Source organism: Lonchura striata, chromosome 10 (assembly GCF_050655825.1).
Source record: "Lonchura striata isolate lonStrDom1 chromosome 10, ASM5065582v1, whole genome shotgun sequence".
Taxonomy (NCBI): domain Eukaryota; kingdom Metazoa; phylum Chordata; class Aves; order Passeriformes; family Estrildidae; genus Lonchura; species Lonchura striata.
In genome coordinates, this window is record NC_140712.1 from 9,429,840 (window position 1) to 9,448,369 (window position 18,530).

The 18,530-nt window shown below is 37.5% G+C and overlaps 1 long non-coding RNA gene across 1 annotated transcript in view; it reads right to left on the reverse strand.

The window, feature by feature from the left end:
* Nucleotides 1-18,530, reverse strand: part of LOC110483912 (uncharacterized) — a 94,998-nt gene extending 76,468 nt beyond the window's left edge. The window contains exon 1 of the long non-coding RNA XR_014957585.1: nt 16,444-18,530. This is a non-coding gene — a long non-coding RNA (uncharacterized LOC110483912). The remainder of the gene's footprint in view (nt 1-16,443) is intronic.

Below are 18,530 nucleotides of genomic sequence, written 5' to 3' on the forward strand. Positions count from 1 at the left end.
TTTGTAGAGTTAGAAATGGTAGTTTAGAGGAGGGAAAGCAGAGCAGGTTGCTCAGAGTCCCATCCAACATGGCCTAGAACACTTCCAGGGATGGGGCATCTCTGGGCAACCTGTGCCAGGGCCTCCCCACCCTCACAGGGAGAATTTCTTCCTAATATCTACTCTAACCCTGCCCACTTTCAGTTTGAACCCATTTCCCTTTTTCCTCTCTCTCCATGTCCTTGTCTAAAGTCCTCAGTTCTCTGGCAGCCCTATTGCAACCTGAATTTGACTCCTCTCTCTAAATCACTTCTCTGCCTTTCAGTAGCAAACTACTGAAAATGCAGGTAATTTGATTAATAATAAAAAAAAAAAATCAACCCTTGTGTAAAACTAGACTATACATGTAAACCTGTATGAGGCAAAGCAGTTATAATTCTCCTCCTCCTTTAACAGTGACACCACCTGCTATTTAAAGTCACTAACTATTCTGATTATTTTAGACAAATTTCAGTGTGCATTTTCTTGTGTCTCAGTAACAAGGAGTGTGTTTGCTCCAAAATCACCCTACTACAGCGAAATGTGAGAGCATGTGTATTTGATTCATACTGGGCTTGGAGTTTCATTACTGAAATAGAACAGAATACTCCCAAGAAGTAAATACTTAAATAAACAATAATGCTGATGCAAATAACAGGAATGCTGAGTCTACAGAATGCATTATTAACAGAGTATTAGTACTCACATTGGCTGAGACGTGTAGATAGCTGTGCATGCTGTAAATAATTCTCTGGCTGTCAAAATAGTAGTGCACAAGACAACTGAACCCAGTGCAGGCAAAATGGCGTGAGCCACTTTATTTTCTTTTAAAATCATGACTCATTCATGAATCAGTGGACAGGTCTTAGATTTTAACTATCTGTTAAAGCTGTTGGGCAAATTCCTTTTCACTGGAAGATTACTGATGACCTCTGGTCCTGTCGTTCTCTGAACTGGGGAGTGTGTATATACATATATGAGGCCTTTATCATACCTTTACATTTCTTTTTAGAGATTTCAAAGTGTAGTTGCTTTACCCCACTGACTTTAATATTGTTCTTGTGCTTCTCCACAAAAATAACTTTTCTAGCCTATTTTGGACTCTGTAAGAACTTCCCAAGGACTAACTGAAAAGAAATTTACTTCAAATTAAAATTTTTGCATTCAGGTATGATCATGCAGACAACAGGCAGAATTTATTTAACCTTCAGCCAGCTGCTTAACCAAGTTGAAATTATTTATAGCCCATCAGCATTGATCAAGATGGAGAACCTAAATGAAGAGGTGCCTTTTCTCTTTCTTTTCCAGCCTTCAATGCATCCCCCTCCCCCTCCCTTCTCTTTTTTTTCTAAATAAGAGAACCATTGAGCTGGTAACAAGACTTGAAATTCCATGTCAGCTCAGCCAGTGTGGTCAAGGAGCTCAGCTGTAGAAGGGAAATAAAACTGTTAAGTTATGACTGCCCTCCAATCAGTCACAGGGGTAATGATGTTTGGCTTTAGTCAGGTTATATGTCAGTAAATATACATCTCTCAGACAGCCTTTAAGACAGCCTTAAGATCATGCTTATTGTTTGATATAGATAGGGGTTGGATGCTGATATATGGTAGTCATAGGCCACTGAAATAAATTTCACAGCATTCAGCAGGTGAAGTTAATCTCAGTAGAACAGAATGTGGTGACACTTTTGATAGAGATGGGGCATTTTTCCTCTGTTAGGTTTTGTGCAAATCACTCAAATGCATATTTTTCCCTCCCTTGCCTTGACTTTAAATTTGCTGCTACCTGAAGTTACCATTTCCATTTGGTCTTTAGTGTGGAGCTGTGGCAAGATCAAAAATTGCAGGTTATAAGCAACACTGTGTTCACACAGTTCTCTGTTTTCTGTTCATCCTGCTCACATATAAATCACTTTCAAAGGTAAGGGAATCTCAGCATTCTACATTCTGCCAATGAGATATCAGTCATGTTTGGGTGATAACAGGAACTTTTGTCTCAGGAGCAAAGGACTGAGACGAGACCTTGCCAATAGAGACATTCTTACAGCTCTGTGAACTAAGATTTTACTATAGACTTAGACAAAAATTTTTTACCATATTCTTTCTGATAATGATATTTAAGTTTCCACTTAAGCTTACTGTGAAGGACTTCATATCATTTGCAAATATTGGAGCATACATTTCATTCCTGTAGCTTGACATTAGACATTAAATTCGCTAAGTCTCTCCACAGCACTTTTTTAACATGTTATGATCATCCATGTTATAAACAGCAGAAGGTTCCCATTGTACCAGCTTCTGCTCTCTTGCTATTATTAAGCATTACCATTACAGAGTAAGAAAATGTAAAAAATATAGCCTACATGCATTTCATGTAACAGCAGTAGACCAGAATTTGATAAAGCCTTGTGTAGTGCTTACACCCTAAGTAAAATGTGCTTTGGGTTTTAGAGTATAATGCAGTGTCCATTTTAAAATTCAACAAAATTATGGCTGTAGGCCTAAGGTTAAACTGAAGCATCAAACTGCCCTTTGGTGTCAGAGCCTTTAATCCAGATCTAGAATAACAAAACTGTTTTAGTTTAATTTAGTAGGATTTGTCAATGAATAAGTTAAACTCAGAAACTGTAATATTCATACTATAGCTGTTTATATTTTCTAAATGCTGATCCAAGTCCTAAGAGAAAATTATTATAATGTCAGTATAAGTACACCAGATTTTACCTTTTAAATCTGCCAGGAAAATTTTATGAGACTCTGAAATATTAAAAAGCTTTTTTTCTCCTCTTAGATGGTATTAACTAGTCTATATCCAAAATTTTAAATTTTCTTTCTTAATATATTATTTTCTTTTAAAGAAGATGCTCTAATATTCTGGACTTATACAGCCCTTTTTAGACAGGTACTGCAGAAGCACTGAATGATGCTTCATAAGCTTTGTGATACAAATGTCATCAGCTGAAAAATTCCCACTACTACCAGGAATCTCACAGTTCAATGAAATCCTTTACATGTGAAAACTGAGTAAGGATTGAGAGTTCATGTTGTCTGAACTATAACTAGGCATGAAATTATTCAGAGATCCATGTGATCATCACATGTTAACTTTCAGTCAAGGGGAAGGCCCTTGCAGGGAAGTGCTTAGGCAGGTATTTCAAGCTATCAGCTACTGTAAGCTGTGATTAAGAGCTTTCCTCGAGAGTGACCCTAATTACCACTCTTAAATAAGGTAGGCTATGTCTGCAGACCGACTTAATTTGGGGAACATAGGCTCAGCTTTTCAAATTAACATATTAAAGTTTTGTATTTTCCTCATTCAACATATTAAGTTCCTTCAGAGAAAGAAAAACATTTTAAACTATTTTTGAATTCTTCTTCCTCTCCTAGTCAAGTTTTAAAAACATGAAGTTCCAGGTCTCTGAATATTCCATTATAGATTTTACTGGCCAGTTCTGACTGTTCTGCTTAATATTTGATCAGTGTGGAAAGGCCCTGATCTGAAGGGAACATTTGATCAGTAATGAGTTTGATACTTCCTGTCCTGCTGAGAGTTGGCTCTCTTGTAGCAATGTTTGAAAGGCTATGAAATTGCTTCTGTGTTTTGCAGTAGTGTACCTGATATTGATTTTCAAAAGGTTTAAGTCCTTATGGGATATGGTTAATGTCAATGTTGTATTATTTATTTTTATTTACCTCTTTTTTACATGTATACCCAGTACCATAACCAGTTCTCCTAAAAGCTCATTTTCAGATTTCATTTTTGCCTTGTTTTTCTGTTATTTTTAAAAAGCACATTAAAATAATTCAGATAATCAAAGCAGGTCTTATTTAGGGTGTCTGTAGCTGAAAAAAAAAAGAAGATTTAAAAGCTTCTACATCTTTATAATGATTTAATGAAAAGTAAAAAGTTTCCTTGATGTGGATAGGGATCAGTATGAATTGTTTTACACTGATAAAACAAATTATCACAAAGGAAACACAAATCCTTCAAAGTCTTTAAAAGCACTTTTTAAATCTCTGTACTTTCATGTATGCCAAAATTTTTGCTGGCATTATATCAGAAAACAAGCCACAGACTTTTGTAACTACCTTGGTGTGACTGGTCAGTATCAATTATTACTTCATTTCTTTTACAGATTCTTCGTTGCAGCCTAGTTATCTGTAGAGAACCATGGAAATAATATTTGCTCTGTTTCTGACAAATTATTTTTCAAGAAGAAAACAAGAATTTTACAGCTATTTTTTCAAAGTATAGTCTTTTTCAACACAAAGATACCCTCAAGAACTACTAACATTTCTTTAACTACTAATCTAATTGTTAAAACTCCTAATGTAATTGTTAAAACTCCTAATGTAATTATTTAACATTTCATAATAGGCTACCCAAGAACTACACTGATGCCCAGAAAATTGAAAGCAAAGGGTCATGTAGTAATTACTAAGTTTACATAAATGATCTGGTAGTAAAATTTCGAATCCATGCAAAAATGATTATTGCGTCATTTTAGGCTGATAAATGAATTTTTAGCAATTTGTGTATGGGATTCTGGGTTAAGCTTTTTCTGCTTATATCTTCACTGAACAGATTTTCAATGCTTGTACATAAAGTATATTTTTCTTATTTTTCTTACCAGGGCTTAACAAACTACAGCTTATTCCCATATGGGCAGCGGGGGGGGAAAGAAAAAGTATTTTATTACTGCACTCCATATCCAGGCTCCAGACACTCTTTAAAATGTTGATGTGATTTCTTTTTTTGCGTTCATGCGACTAAAGCAGACTTTATGCCAAGACTGGAAGGTACTCTGGGAATAACTTTTCATAGTTTCTACTTCCGAACATGCAGCAGATAGCAATTAGTTAGCTAGTTAAGACAGAAGTTAATCAAATCACAGCTGGCTAGAGCCAGGACAGATCCATCAACACTCTTTTGCCAAGCTGTCCATTGCAAATGCAGTGACTGACACATGGATTTATCTCACACCTATGGAGATCATCAGCTGCAGCATTAAAGGGAGGCATTTCCATGAGTTACTCCACAAATTCAGTGTGACTGGTTTTACTACATTCACTGCACTGACTGCTTCTGCAGTCACTGCTGAAGAATAAATTATGAATGTGTGTTGATGATTCTCAGCAATCACTTCCTAGGCTATCTTTGCAATGAGAGTCAACTGCACTACAAGACACCATTTCTGATTTTTGCTTTTAATGTCTAGTGGTCCATAGCAATTGGCATAGATTTGGCTTTGAAAAAAACACTATTAGAACATTCCAAATGGAGCACTGAAAAATACAAATAGCAGTCTTTAATCATATAGCCATCACTGCATACAAATAATCTGTAGGAATTTAGTAGATTTCTAGAACTGACCTCTATTTTTCTTGTACTTGTTTGCTGAAACATAGAAATATTTATCTTAATTAAGACAAATTATTCTGATATTTTCCATAGGCACAGTTTCAGTGCAATATAGCACTAGTTCTTTGAGATATTTGTCTTGTCTTATAGAAGGTGTTTCATCATTCTCAGAGAAGCTCCCTGTGCAGTTCCCAATGAAGCTTCACAAACATTTAAATCCCCTACTGGAGGAGAGGTGGATTTAACTGAGTGAACATAGGTTTTAAACCTCACTACAAAAAAAAAGAACACCAGAAAAACCAAACAGAAAAACTCCACCCACAACTATTTTTAAACAACTCTGCTCCTGAGTATGATTAACAGGAAGATTTCTCTTACAGCATTACAAGGAATAATTAAGCTGTAAATGTAGTCTCTGTTTGCCAAGTGGGAAACAGTATTTTTACCACAGGCTTCCCCCACCTAAACTTTATCTATCTAGATAAACATAATTAAGTAGTGGATGATGGTTTGTTAGCATTTTATTACATGTGTTTGCAAGGGCATTAAGAATAATCATAAAATGCACAACAAATGTTACAGGTATTGAGGTTTTCAGCAGTAGAAAACGTGACTTCTTAAAATCTGGACTGGAAACATGTACTCCTACAAATTGACTATTCCTCTATGCAGAAGAGCCATTGAGATGCTGCTGTCTTGGTTGATTTACATACAGTAATTGCTAGTTCCTATTAAGCACTGACTGGTCACCTGCTCAATAATATAAATAGATTCATATTTTCAGATAGCAGTTATTCATATGTAGTATGAAACATTAAATTTTCTTTAGATTTTAACAATGAAATTGGATTTTCCTTTTGTTTAGGATCCTGTTTGTTGCTTTGCTATTCAAACAAAATAACCTGGTGATGCTGTCAAAATCTGCAATATTTTGTATGTGTATATTATGTAAATGTATATGTATGTATATAGTTACATAATGGTGAAAGTTTCAAACAGGGATGGAAATATATTTTTTCCTGCACTTTGGCTAATTACATGATCTAAATGTCTGTACCAGAGTCATTTATCTGGCTGAACCTTGAAAGTGAATTGAATTTTCTACAGACAGAACCTACAGGAACAATTCTTATTTACAGCTCCATGAGCTCAAAGGAAAATGTGCCTGGCATGTGTAAAATTCCTCACAGCTGAACTTCCCCCAGAATCCATTTAACAGCTTAGGTCAGTAACTCATCTGTACCTGAATCAATGCACAGCTGACAAACCAGGAGACAAGAGGCTGGCAGAGGGACCTTGCTGAAAATGCTCATCTGTAGAACAAGTGGCATAACCTGTCTGGCTTCCCAACAGCACCACAGCAAATCCTCAGAACTGCCTTGGCCTTCCCAGCCAGGGAGTGGAAGCACAGCCAGGCCCTTCTGCTTCTGACTGGCCCACTCCAGTAAATGTTCCACTGAGCTGAGGCCTTTCTCTGGGATGACTTTGGGCTCTATTTGCCCAAGAGATGTCCCTGGTTACTCATAGCAACAGTGGAAAAAACCCCTCAGGTTTCCAGCACACTCACACTTTCTGAAGTAGTTGGCTTTTACTCTCTCCTAGGTTTGGTAAAAACACCTCAAGTCCAGGATACACAACCCTTGGAGATCTGAGTGCAGCTTCTGGTTCATGCTGAAAAAACATACACGAACTCCACATGCTGCTTTAATGATAGTGTGGAGGGACTGTTTGGGAAAAGCAAGTTTCTGAATTTTGGAGATTCAGTTCTGTACCTGACTTCTGAAGGTACTTTTTTTTCCTGAGTTGTTTGTTCTTTTATAACAACACTTGACAGTTAAAAATGTTTTGATTTTTCAAAACTAAAATATCACAACCGTCACAATGTCTTTCTTTTACAGAATTCTTGCTTCTCTACATACGTAGTTTAATTTTCTAGAAAAATAAAAAACTAGCAAGAGAAATAGGTTTTTTATTTCTGCTTAATTATTTTCATTTTGAGGAGTATATTCAAAGACAAGAGGACCTTGGTGCTCTTGCTCAAGGTATGAGCATATAACACAGGATGGAAAGTAGCATTACTAGCCTGCCGTAAGAAGGTGACAAATACAGACCTTAGAAAATGCTTTTAAAGTCAACCATTACTTCTGTTATGCCACTGAAGAGGCATGGAAATGCCACTACTGGAATTTCAAGTGAAATCTCAATTTACTCCTGGAAGGTACTGATTTTCACAGTCTCATGTGTAGCCTAAGGTCCTAAATTCTGCTTGTGTTGTGTTTCTACTGATTCCATTGAAGATACTCTGGAGTCCAAGAGGCCATAATTAAGGAGGAAGGGCAAAGGACCTGACAGAAACACTCTGAATTTAGGATATTACTGTCAAGTATTTGTGCATGGTTTTGATCATAAATATTGTCCTGATAAAGCAAAATAGTTGATAACTCAATCTGATGACATAGTTATTTTTACTCTGTGTGTGTGTCTTTCTATCAGTTACTTGTTCATTACTGTGATACTTCTAATGCTAATTACTAATAATTATTAACTTGAATAGAACTTCATCCTAAAAAGATGTAAAAGTGCATCGATGTCCTTTTGAAATGCTTATGTGATAGTGTAAAGGCTATAAATCATTCCTGTGAGCCAAAATATAATTCATTACTGTCAGAAAGCAAGTTAACAGTATTACAACTTTGTTGAAATTTGAATGCATTCCATGTTCAATTTTTTTTTAAATAAGAACTGTAAATAACAGGCCATTTTGAAGTATAATAAATGATCCTTTCCAAAGCCTAATGATAGCTTACTTTAGTTATAGCCATTCTTTTATAGCAATAGACAGCTTTAAAAAATCATTCTTGCCACATATACATAATTTTAAGGAGCTGTCATAAAGTTTTGGAGTTAGTCCATTCATTTATACACAGGTATAGTAAGTAGTAGGAGTATCTTTGATGACCTAAATCTCATCACACAGAAAGCTGCCTTATCTTCTGAGTTTTGCACGTAGTGTTTTCTTCCAGGTATTTCATATTCTAGAGAGCTCCTTTCTACTTAGGATATTTCTTATCCTCATTCATCAAACTTATCAATCAGAGGATAAAGATTTAGTGTGCCTCTGATTTGGTATGTTTAAAAAAAATAAGATTAAAAAAAATTAAGGAAGCACCTATTAAAAACTTTCCTCTGAATTTGCAATCTCTGTAGAATATATTTTCCAGATATTAACAAAAATCCCAAAGAGTAATAATTTTTTTTTAATTAAGTAAAACACCAATTCCAACTTAACTCAGATTTAGAAGTTGCAAATTAAAAAAAAAAAAAGTATTATTGAGATAGCATTAGCATTACCTACAGCTTTATAGTATTCTTTACCTACATAATAGCAGATAGCTATTTTCAATTGAACTAAGCTTCAAATGTTCTGGAAAAAAATAGGATAGAAAAAAACCAAGTCCCCTTCAAAGAAATCCATGTATTTTTCTGGTTCTGGTGTGGCTTTGATTTTGTTGTGTTGAAAGCAAAAAGATAAAAAATACTACAGGTATTAATGCATCATGAAAAAAAACTATAGGATAAACTTCAGTTGGAAACCACAAATACCTGGTGTGGATGAAGAATACGGATGTTTTTTTACTATAATGTTTTCACTGCTTCTGGTCCTACTCTTACAACAGATAACAGTGCCCCATCACCACAGGAAAAAAAAAAACCTCTCCAATTGGAGTTGTGCTTGAGGAAAAAAAAGAGAATGAAAATTATATGTTTTGAGCAGGGTTTTTTTTCTTCAAATTTTGCTGGTGATCATATTCTTGAGGAGAAAGATGTGACATTCTTGCTTCACAACTTTGTTCTACAGGTCAATCATCAGCTGGCACAGTCTTTTTTGTCCTTTTTGTACCACTTTATTTTTTTACAAAGGGTATATTTCATGGTAGTTGAAAAGATGAAAAGCTGTTTCTGGAATAAACAGCAACACAAACCAGCCAGTTCTGCACAGCATAATGGGATTTTAATGTATTCTTCTTGTTGGCATAGTGTATTTCTGTGATAATTTTATGTGACAGCATAATTAAACTGGAAAACAATTCCCATTTCCTATGTATTTTATCTATTTATCATAATTTATTTCTTTACTTTCTTGCTCCGCTATAAATATTACTGTAAGGAGAGTTAAATAAGTTAAACCAATGCAATTACTTTTACAGATTGAAATTAACTTCATATATCAATTTATACTGTTTTTTATACTGCACCTACTATTTGCCCTGTACAAATAAATGCATTTGTTGCAGTATATTTATAGTGTCACTATGGTTTCCATGTTTGCACTCCTTTTGACTAATGTTCCATATGTTAAAACTTGACATTTTAACAGTATTTTCAAACAATTTCATTCATTATCAAATAACCATTTATTACATTGTGGCAATTTCAAACCATTTACTGGACCCTCTAGACATTGCTAAACAATGATTTATCAAGGACCGTGCAAATTTTACTGCTTATCACAGCAAATACAAAAAGTAACATTAAATACTGACTTGACAAGAGCCCTGACTAAATTATTTTCCTTTTTTAATCTTGATGAGTCATAGTTAGTAATAGCAGTTTGTAAGTGCACTGGAAATTGAGGCAAATATTCTAGATTGCTCCATTATATGAGGTTCTTTCTGGTTTGCTCAATTCTTTTTGCATGCCTGAGGGATAAATTGAAGATTGTGGGACACAACAGATGCATCTCTTACTGCCTTTTTATTTTCTAATGGCACTTACAGTGCCCCAGCTTTGTCCTGTGTGACAGTGCTTTTTACATTTTATTTCACCATGAATCTAACAAAATTCACCTCTAGGCCAAATCTGTATTGAATTTTGCTTACCTAGAGTGAATAGCAGTGAGGCAAAGGATTTTCAGGAAAAATCTTCTTCCATATATTCTAGCCACTAAATAGAACTGATTGAATCTTCTATGTGGACACTTGGCTGCAAAATGCTGCACTTTTAACAGCATTCCTTATCTCTCCCCTATTTCTATAGAATTTGAGATCCACTCTGTGTCTGTGAGAGAACTCTCTGACACCCACAAATGACAATTAGGCCTCTGCAAGCACTTAGGTATAAATCTTACAAGAAACAGTATTTGATGGAGACATCCCCATTCTCAGAGATCTCATTAATTGCAGAGCTCACACATTCAGCTCTACACAAAGTAAATTAAAAGGCTTAAATATTCCACAGGATATCCACAGGAGTTTCAAGGACTTGGGAGTATTCCTTATTTGTGGGGTTCATACATGGAGTAAAGCTGAACAAATACTATTAACACTGAATTTAAATGATCCCTAAATCAATAGTTTGGCATTGTTGGTTGATGCTACAGTAACATTAAATGGCTCCAGAGAAAGTCAAGGCTTCACTGTGCAAAACTAACAGCTTAACATCATCCTACACAGAAGAATTTATAGCCCACACTGTTTGTTTGTGAATTGAGGTAATAAGGAACCACAGAGTAGATTGTGATCTTCTTTGGCCAAGGTCATGAAAGGAGCAGAACTGAAAAGTACACATAGATTTATTTTCTACATGTCAGTCTTAATTTCAAAGGCAGCCAAAAGGTTTTGATTCATTATCTCAAATTCAGGAGAGGCTCTGAGGAGCCCTGGCCTGTTACTGCTTCCATACCAGAAGCAGCAAAGACAGCTTTTACTTATTAACCTAATAATGTAGTCATTTAATTTAAATTGCCACAGCTTTAGCTGCTTCTGGTAAGTCAGACTGTAAACTGTGGTGGAGGAGAAGAAGCCAACTTTCTGCTCTGCACCATGTCACAGGAGGACAGCCTCTGCTAGAAAGGTGCAGGTGAGCTGGGGCACTTTGACTGGCAGTGCTGCAAGAGCCAAGGTGCAGCATGAACTGGGGCCTCCACAGCTGTGGAAAGGTAAAATCTTGCTTGCTTGTTGAAGGTCTTCCAACCTCCAGCATAAGTACTTCACTTCTTTAATTTTACCCACATGTATCTGGTATGTTTAGCCCTAGCCCCTCAAAGCTTGGGTGTTTTCTGTGATGTTAATATGTAATGTTTGGGGTTTGGAGGGGTGAACTGCTTTCTTGAGGTTTTATGTTTGTTTGGGTTTTGGTCACCAGCTCTACTAATGTTCTCTGAGAATTCTGCTACACTAGTAGGGTGTGACCAAGCCCAAAGTCTGTTTACAGAGTACACAAGGAGTGTTCATCCAAAAGTGGTAAAAATTATAATTAATTTTACCCCAGCAGAGCTGCTTTCTTGTTTTCTCAACTTTAACAGATAATTCCTAAAAATTATTCATCTATTCCTAAATTTTAGTAATTTTAAACATTTTGATCATTTAACAGTTTTAATCAAAACTGCCACTGAATTCAGGGAGGCCAGATCAGGCACAAAAAAAAGTTTTGACTTTAACCAATTTTTTAAGTGACACTATATGATGCTAGAATAAATGAACCATTACATCAGTGTCTCTGCCTATTAAAAAACCCAAAAAAGTTTGTCTTAGAAAATGAGTGAGGACCCTGAGCAGTCAGAAGTGAGCATTTAATCACTGGAGAATCTGAGTTCAATTCCAGGACAGAGCAGAAGGGCTGCTCAGAACCAGGTAGCTCAAATTATAGCACTTTGGGCACAGATGTATCTATAACCCCTCTCCAGTCACCCTAATGTAAGTATAAGTGTATTTACTTTCTTTCATTTTGGTCAATCTAAATGACAAACTCCTAGAATCTTCAGGTACTTTCAGATCCAGCTCCTGTTGATCCAGGAATTGATCCTAAGATGACTGGTCTTGTTAATCCATTTCCAGCCTCATTTCCTCCACTAGTTTGTGTACTGGAGATTACTATTTCTTGGTTTCCACTGGTCAGATTAATCATGTGACTTCTTTTCACCTATCCCTATGAAATCAAGCTTGAGGGGATTTTTGAGTGGGTTTGTTTTTTGGTTTTGTTGTTATTTTGTGGTAGACTTCATATGTTACAATCTTCAGCAACCATGAGCTATCAAGTGCTAGAGATAAGGCCTGATTAAGGCAAAAATGGCTTTTAGTATAATCAGGGTTAACAGCACTCCCTCTTAGAATGCAGAAATGGAAAAAGAGTTATTCTCTGTGGCCAGCAGCCTGGGCATGAGGAAGGAAGTCATCAAGGCGAGCTCTTTCCTCACTTAAGGAGATATTATACAAAACATTAAACCCAATGAGGGTATCTGTCAAAATCTAAGAGACTTCATCTCTGCTGTTATCCACCTTCCATTATGGAGTAATTTGACACTAATTGCAAAAATGATTTAATTTAGCTAATCTTCAAAAAATACTGTTAGAAAATTAAAATTAATGGCCAGGATAAAATCCAAGTATTCTACCTGAATAAAAGCTTGGACATGAAAGGCCTGATGCAGAAAGCTTAGACAGAAATTACCTCGAAAATTGCATTTAATACATGAAGCAACAGAAAGCTAAAAATAAATTTAAAGAACATGACAGGTATCAGTGGAGGAAAAGTCAAAGTTGTGTACCAATGGAGAAGGATGGCAAAAATCAAATTTGGAGCATTTTAATGCTAAAAAGAACTTCGGTGCTCTATTTTTTTAGACCTAAAAAACCTCAAGAAATTACACATTTTTAATCCCACACTTTTAGTTATTCACACAGCAGAACCCAGTAAATCAAGAACTTATTAACTATGTACTGGACAAACCAGAGAATGTGATTTTTAGAAGTAGTTTTATAGTTCAAAAGTCAAATTTGTACCAGCAAACTAATCACAGCTTTGTGATGTTCTTCCAAATTCCTGTTTCTGATAAAGGCACTGTGTAACATGATGGATTCTCATTTGTAGCAGATGGCACAAGTCCCTGAAGAATCATGTGCCAGCTGTTCATGGGCAGAACACAACACACTCCAAGCACACTTGCTCTTTCCTCTCACAGCCTTGCTGTGCTGGCACTGGGGCTGCTGAGCATTCAGAGCAGCAGAACCTGTGTGTCACGGGCTCTCTGTGTAGCACATGAGTGATGGATGACAGCTCCATACTTCATGCTTCTACTATGAGTTTGTTCCCCTGCATTGCTTTCCCCTGTTAAGTTTGGCCTAGACAGGCCTGCCTTGTTCAGGGGTCGGAAGGGAAATGTTCTCCAGCACACACAGAGTATGATTTCCTTCATTCTGTTTGCATTAAATGAAGGGGTGCCATTCCAACATCTTCCCAGTGCCACCAGACTTGCCTTGGAAGTGGGAAACTTGCCTTGTGTGTGGGAAACGCAACTGTCCCAGCCTGCCTCCCTTGTGCTCTTGTGTGCCTGTTTAATGTGATCAGCAAAGTGTACAGCTTGCAAGGGAGAATAAGGCTGATTCTAGCACATGGTTAATTAAGACATTACAGTTAGCTATTTGCTAGGCAGGCTCAGGGGAGTAGTAATAGGATATGGAGTCTTTCACCTTAAGTTCAGTCATTCTTACCCCCATATTCCCAGGTAGTGATCAGTAATTTCTCATTAACCCTGACACAAGCTGAATCCAATTCCACTCAGGCATGTGGATGAGTTCTGAGCACGTGTCTGCCAACAAGGAGTGTCAGTATCTCTGGTAATTAAACTTCAAAGTGAAGAACCCCACTGCTGTAAGTGAGCAGCAGAAGTTGATGTATCCCTGTGGCATTATTTTAACTCCTCTGTTGTTATTGTCTCCAAACTCAACAGCTATCAAAAGCTGTCATCATATCAGCAGATACAGATTTAGGTTTTGAAGGCTACAAATTGACTATTGTTCTTAGATTCTCCAGCGAGACAAACAATTAGTAGTAATACTACATAAAAGTTGGGAAAACATAGTTTAAAAAATATCCAACACAACTAAATTATAATGCATCTCCAAGAGATCCCCTAATTTCATGATCCTACCTGCACTGCCAAGAATGTAAAGAATCATTGGCTCTTCACATAATTTTCTTGCCAAAGGGCAATTACCTATTCTGTATGCATTGCCTTAATCATGTCAAGTTGTGTCCCATAAATTTACATTTCTCCCAAGGAAGCACTGTGCATTGCCAGCAGCCTGATAGGCCAGATCAAAACAATTTCCTGGTGTGTGTTTACATCAGCTTTTGGCTTCTGAGCTGCTTTAGCTGTAGTTGCTCTGCAGAACAGCAAAAATTCACTCTCTGAACTAAGCTGCATCAGAGATAGAGGAGGGAGTAGCAGAATCTGGATGGATGGTCCTTCCCAGAACCAAGCAATGCTTTCTAGATTAATGAACTGCAAATCAGTCACACAAATGAAACCACATGCTAGAGATAAACACAGTCCTCTGAGATGGGCTTGTTGTCACAGTCAGAGAGGGAGAAGGAGAGAGAGCACACACGCGTGTGACTAGGGGCGTAATGAATGCCAGCTTCCCTCCTGCCTCTCTGGGATATGTGAGAATGACAAACTCTCTGAGGAACAATTCCTTTGACTGGTTCGTTGAGGAAAGGAAACTTGTCATGCTGCCAAGAATAAAACTGCTCCTGGGCTTAGTTTTGAATTTTATAAAGTGAATAAGTGAAAAATGTATACACATTCACTTCAGACCCAAGTCATGAATAATTAAAAGAATATATAATTGTACCCAGTTTTCCCCTCAAGCTCAACCAGCAAGGATGTCTTCTGTCCATGTAACAGGGCATTTCATGTGTTCTGTGTTTTTTTCCAGGAGCTGCTGGAAGTGAGTTGAACTGAATGCATCCTGCATGCAGGTAGGAATTACATACTGACCATCGGAGTACACATAAAAACACGAACTCAACTGTTTTGTATCAAGGAAGCTGCAGAATTTTGATTATGCATAAATATTTTCCTGGTATGAGTCATCCACAATTGATACTGGATTTAGACCAGAATATGATAAAATTTATAATATTAAGACAGCCTTATTGTAGACATTAATACTGTAAATTACAAAGATTAGATATTTTTATAAGGCACAGGAAGGTAAGAATGTTTACCATGTCAAAAATAACTTTTGTTTTCTGAGGTTATTTTCTGCATATTTATCTGTATCTATCTCCCTCTTCTGAGACAGGCACACTTCCCAGTACAAATTTAGGAATGCTGAATTAACAGTATAAAACCACACATTGGTCTGCAATTCTACTGCTATACTGGAATTATCTAGTGGTACCTACCTGGAAGGAGATGCAAGAGATCTATTGCTTTTATTTTTCTGCATTATTCCCACAATTAATTCCCAGTTTTCAGCCAAAACGAAATTCAGGATTAATATTCACTTTTCTCTTGATGGCATAGAAGTTGGCAAGTATGGTATGAACAGCCATGTATTTAGTACCTTTCATGCAATACAGAAATCTTATTTAAAGACTAATGAAAAATATTAACAAATTCTGTAAACAAAACAATCATTATACATTCCCTCCCTTCCAAACACAGACAGGAAGTTTCTCATGGGTAGCAAGCTGGCTCTTGCTTCCTCTGATACCAGTATGGCTGTTTGTAGGCAACACACTGTGATGCTCTCTGATAGAGAAAAAGATATAAAACGCCTTGAAAATCACACACAGAGGGGATCAGTAGATTGTATGTAGGTAATAGCTATGTTCTTGAAACAGCAAATGTGTGGGATTTTGTTTGACTCTTAGAAGGAAGCACATTTTGTACTTCTGCAGCTGAATTCCAAACACAAGTTCTTCATGTAGACCTGACTTAGAACTTGGCTTCTTTTCAACAACGGTGCATTTATTCGGAAAAAGACAAAACACCAGAGGGGTGTGTTAGGGGATGTGAAGCAAAAGTCTGCTTAAAAACTAATTCACTACAGCATCATGAGCTGTACCTGAAGTTGGTCAGGAAGCTTGGGAAGGGAGAACACAGGGACACAGACTGTGTGAGAGTCACTTTCAGATCAGTAACTTACCTCATGATATGCAAAGACTGTGCGACTCAGCTATCATTGCAGTGGGACAACTGTGTGCAACAGAATGGCTTTAAAGAGGAGGTGATAGAAATATCAGAAGTGAAGCAGAATGTTATAGACCACCTACCTCTTATCCACATATCTGGAAACTGCTACTCTGTAACATGTTGATCTTTAAGTTTCATCTCACTGTTGTCCAAGGCAGGAGCCAAATTATTTTTATGAACTACAAAAGAAAGTAAACTACAACCAAAAATCTTACCATCCAAAAAGGGCAAAATAAAGTTGCAAAAAACCCCATACTAAAGTATATGGATTTCCTGTATAGGTAAAATGGCAAGGAGGAATTCTGTACAAATGCAGTCTCCACATCCACCCCTACTGGGACAGACTTTCCACTTAATGTTTTCAAGCTCCAACATTTCTGAGCTGCTGCTTGAACCAACTTGAAAGGGAGGCATTTCCCATCTAGTTGATGGGGGGGTTTAGATTACTAGAAAATGTTTTTTCTAGTAATGTGAAATTACTAGAATGTAAAATGTGAAAGGACTGTAAAAAGGGGGAATGTTTTGTATTCCACTACTTTTGATGACATATTTCTATGTAAAGGTTAATTGTCAATTATGTCAGACCTTGAAATTGTGTAACAGTTGATTTTCCCCATGCACAGGACAAAATACATACAACAGTACATTATTCCTTCAAGACTGTTCTCTTTGGTAATGCTTCCATGTCAGAAACTGCTTATATTTGCAATTATCTGATGTTTAAAAATATAATTCTTCAACATTCTCCAGTAGTTGGCTCTGACCTTTAGGTTGCTCATTTTCTCGGTTCAATTTGAGCAGTAGATGGATTTTTCAGCTATCTTGTGCCACCTCGTGTAAGAGATGGGAAATTACACAACTTTCTGACCACTGTGACCTGATTTTGGCATTGGAGTCCTACAGATGATGTTTTTTTGCATTTTGAATACACTTTTCAGTTTATCAGCAGCTGAAGCACATTTTTAAAAAGTATTGAAAGTATTTAATATGACAATTTTTCTTAAAACGTGATTTCTTTATACTTAAGCTAGCTCTACCTTTACATTTGTAACTTTTATATGATAATGTATACAGCCCTCAGGCCATCTGCTGTGTATGAAACTAGTTCTTTATGAATATATTTTCAATATTCTAATTAATATACCTTCATAATTGTGCTTTTCCCCCTGTTATTTATACTTATTTGCTGGTTGGTGCTGCTTGCTTTTTCTTTACTGGTATTTTCCTTTCTCATGTTTTCCTCTATGCATTTTTTGCACCCTTATATCCCTTTTTAATTCCTTCCACACTTCTGCATATCAGTCACATTCACTCTAAGTTCATTTAGTATCCTACCATAAAACAAACTTTGCTGCTATTGTTGAGTCTGTTGGGCAGTAGATCAGCTGTGATCGTCAGTAACTGTCTGCATATGTGTTGCTAGAAAGTTTTAAACTTTAGCCAAAACTTTAGTTCTAAACCTAGTACCATTAAAAACTGGCACGTGAAAGAGATAAATTAGGTTTATCTAGTTTTTCATGTTTTACTGTGATGAAGGTCTGTATTTTGGATGCTGTATTTATTCGGGTGAAATTGTAGCTGCAAATGATGTGACGATTCGGAGGTTTGCCTCGGTACTTCGGCTACCGCTATGTTAGTGCTGACATTACCTGTGCTCTTTACCTCATGCAGGAGGTTCCGCCCGTGCTTTTGACACTCATCTTGCGCCTCCTTGGGCTCCTCGGCACTGCAGCCCTGCACACACAGCTCAGCGAGCGGGTTTGACTTTTTCCGTCCCGCGGGGCGCGACCCAGGACTGGAGCTCTCGGGTCAGTCCTGCGACGAGCGGCACCGGGCAGTGGGGGAGGGCGGTACCGAGCGCAGGGCCAGCAGCTAATTGGCGTTAATCACCTCCAGCCGAGGGCTGCCGCTGCACGGCCCGACCCCGCCGCGCTCCCGGGCGGTGGCAGCCGTCCCTCAGCCACAGCTGGAGACTGACGGGAACTCGCTGCGGACTGCCGAGGGGCAGGCACTGATCTCTGCTCTGGCCAGGGACAGGGCCCGAGGAACGGCTGGGGCAGGGCTGGGCAACAGGAAAAGGCTTTCACCAGGAGGGTGGTCGCGCACAGACCTCCCGCAGGCAGTGCTCACAGCCCCGAGGCTGACAGAGTTCCAGCAGCGCTCGGAC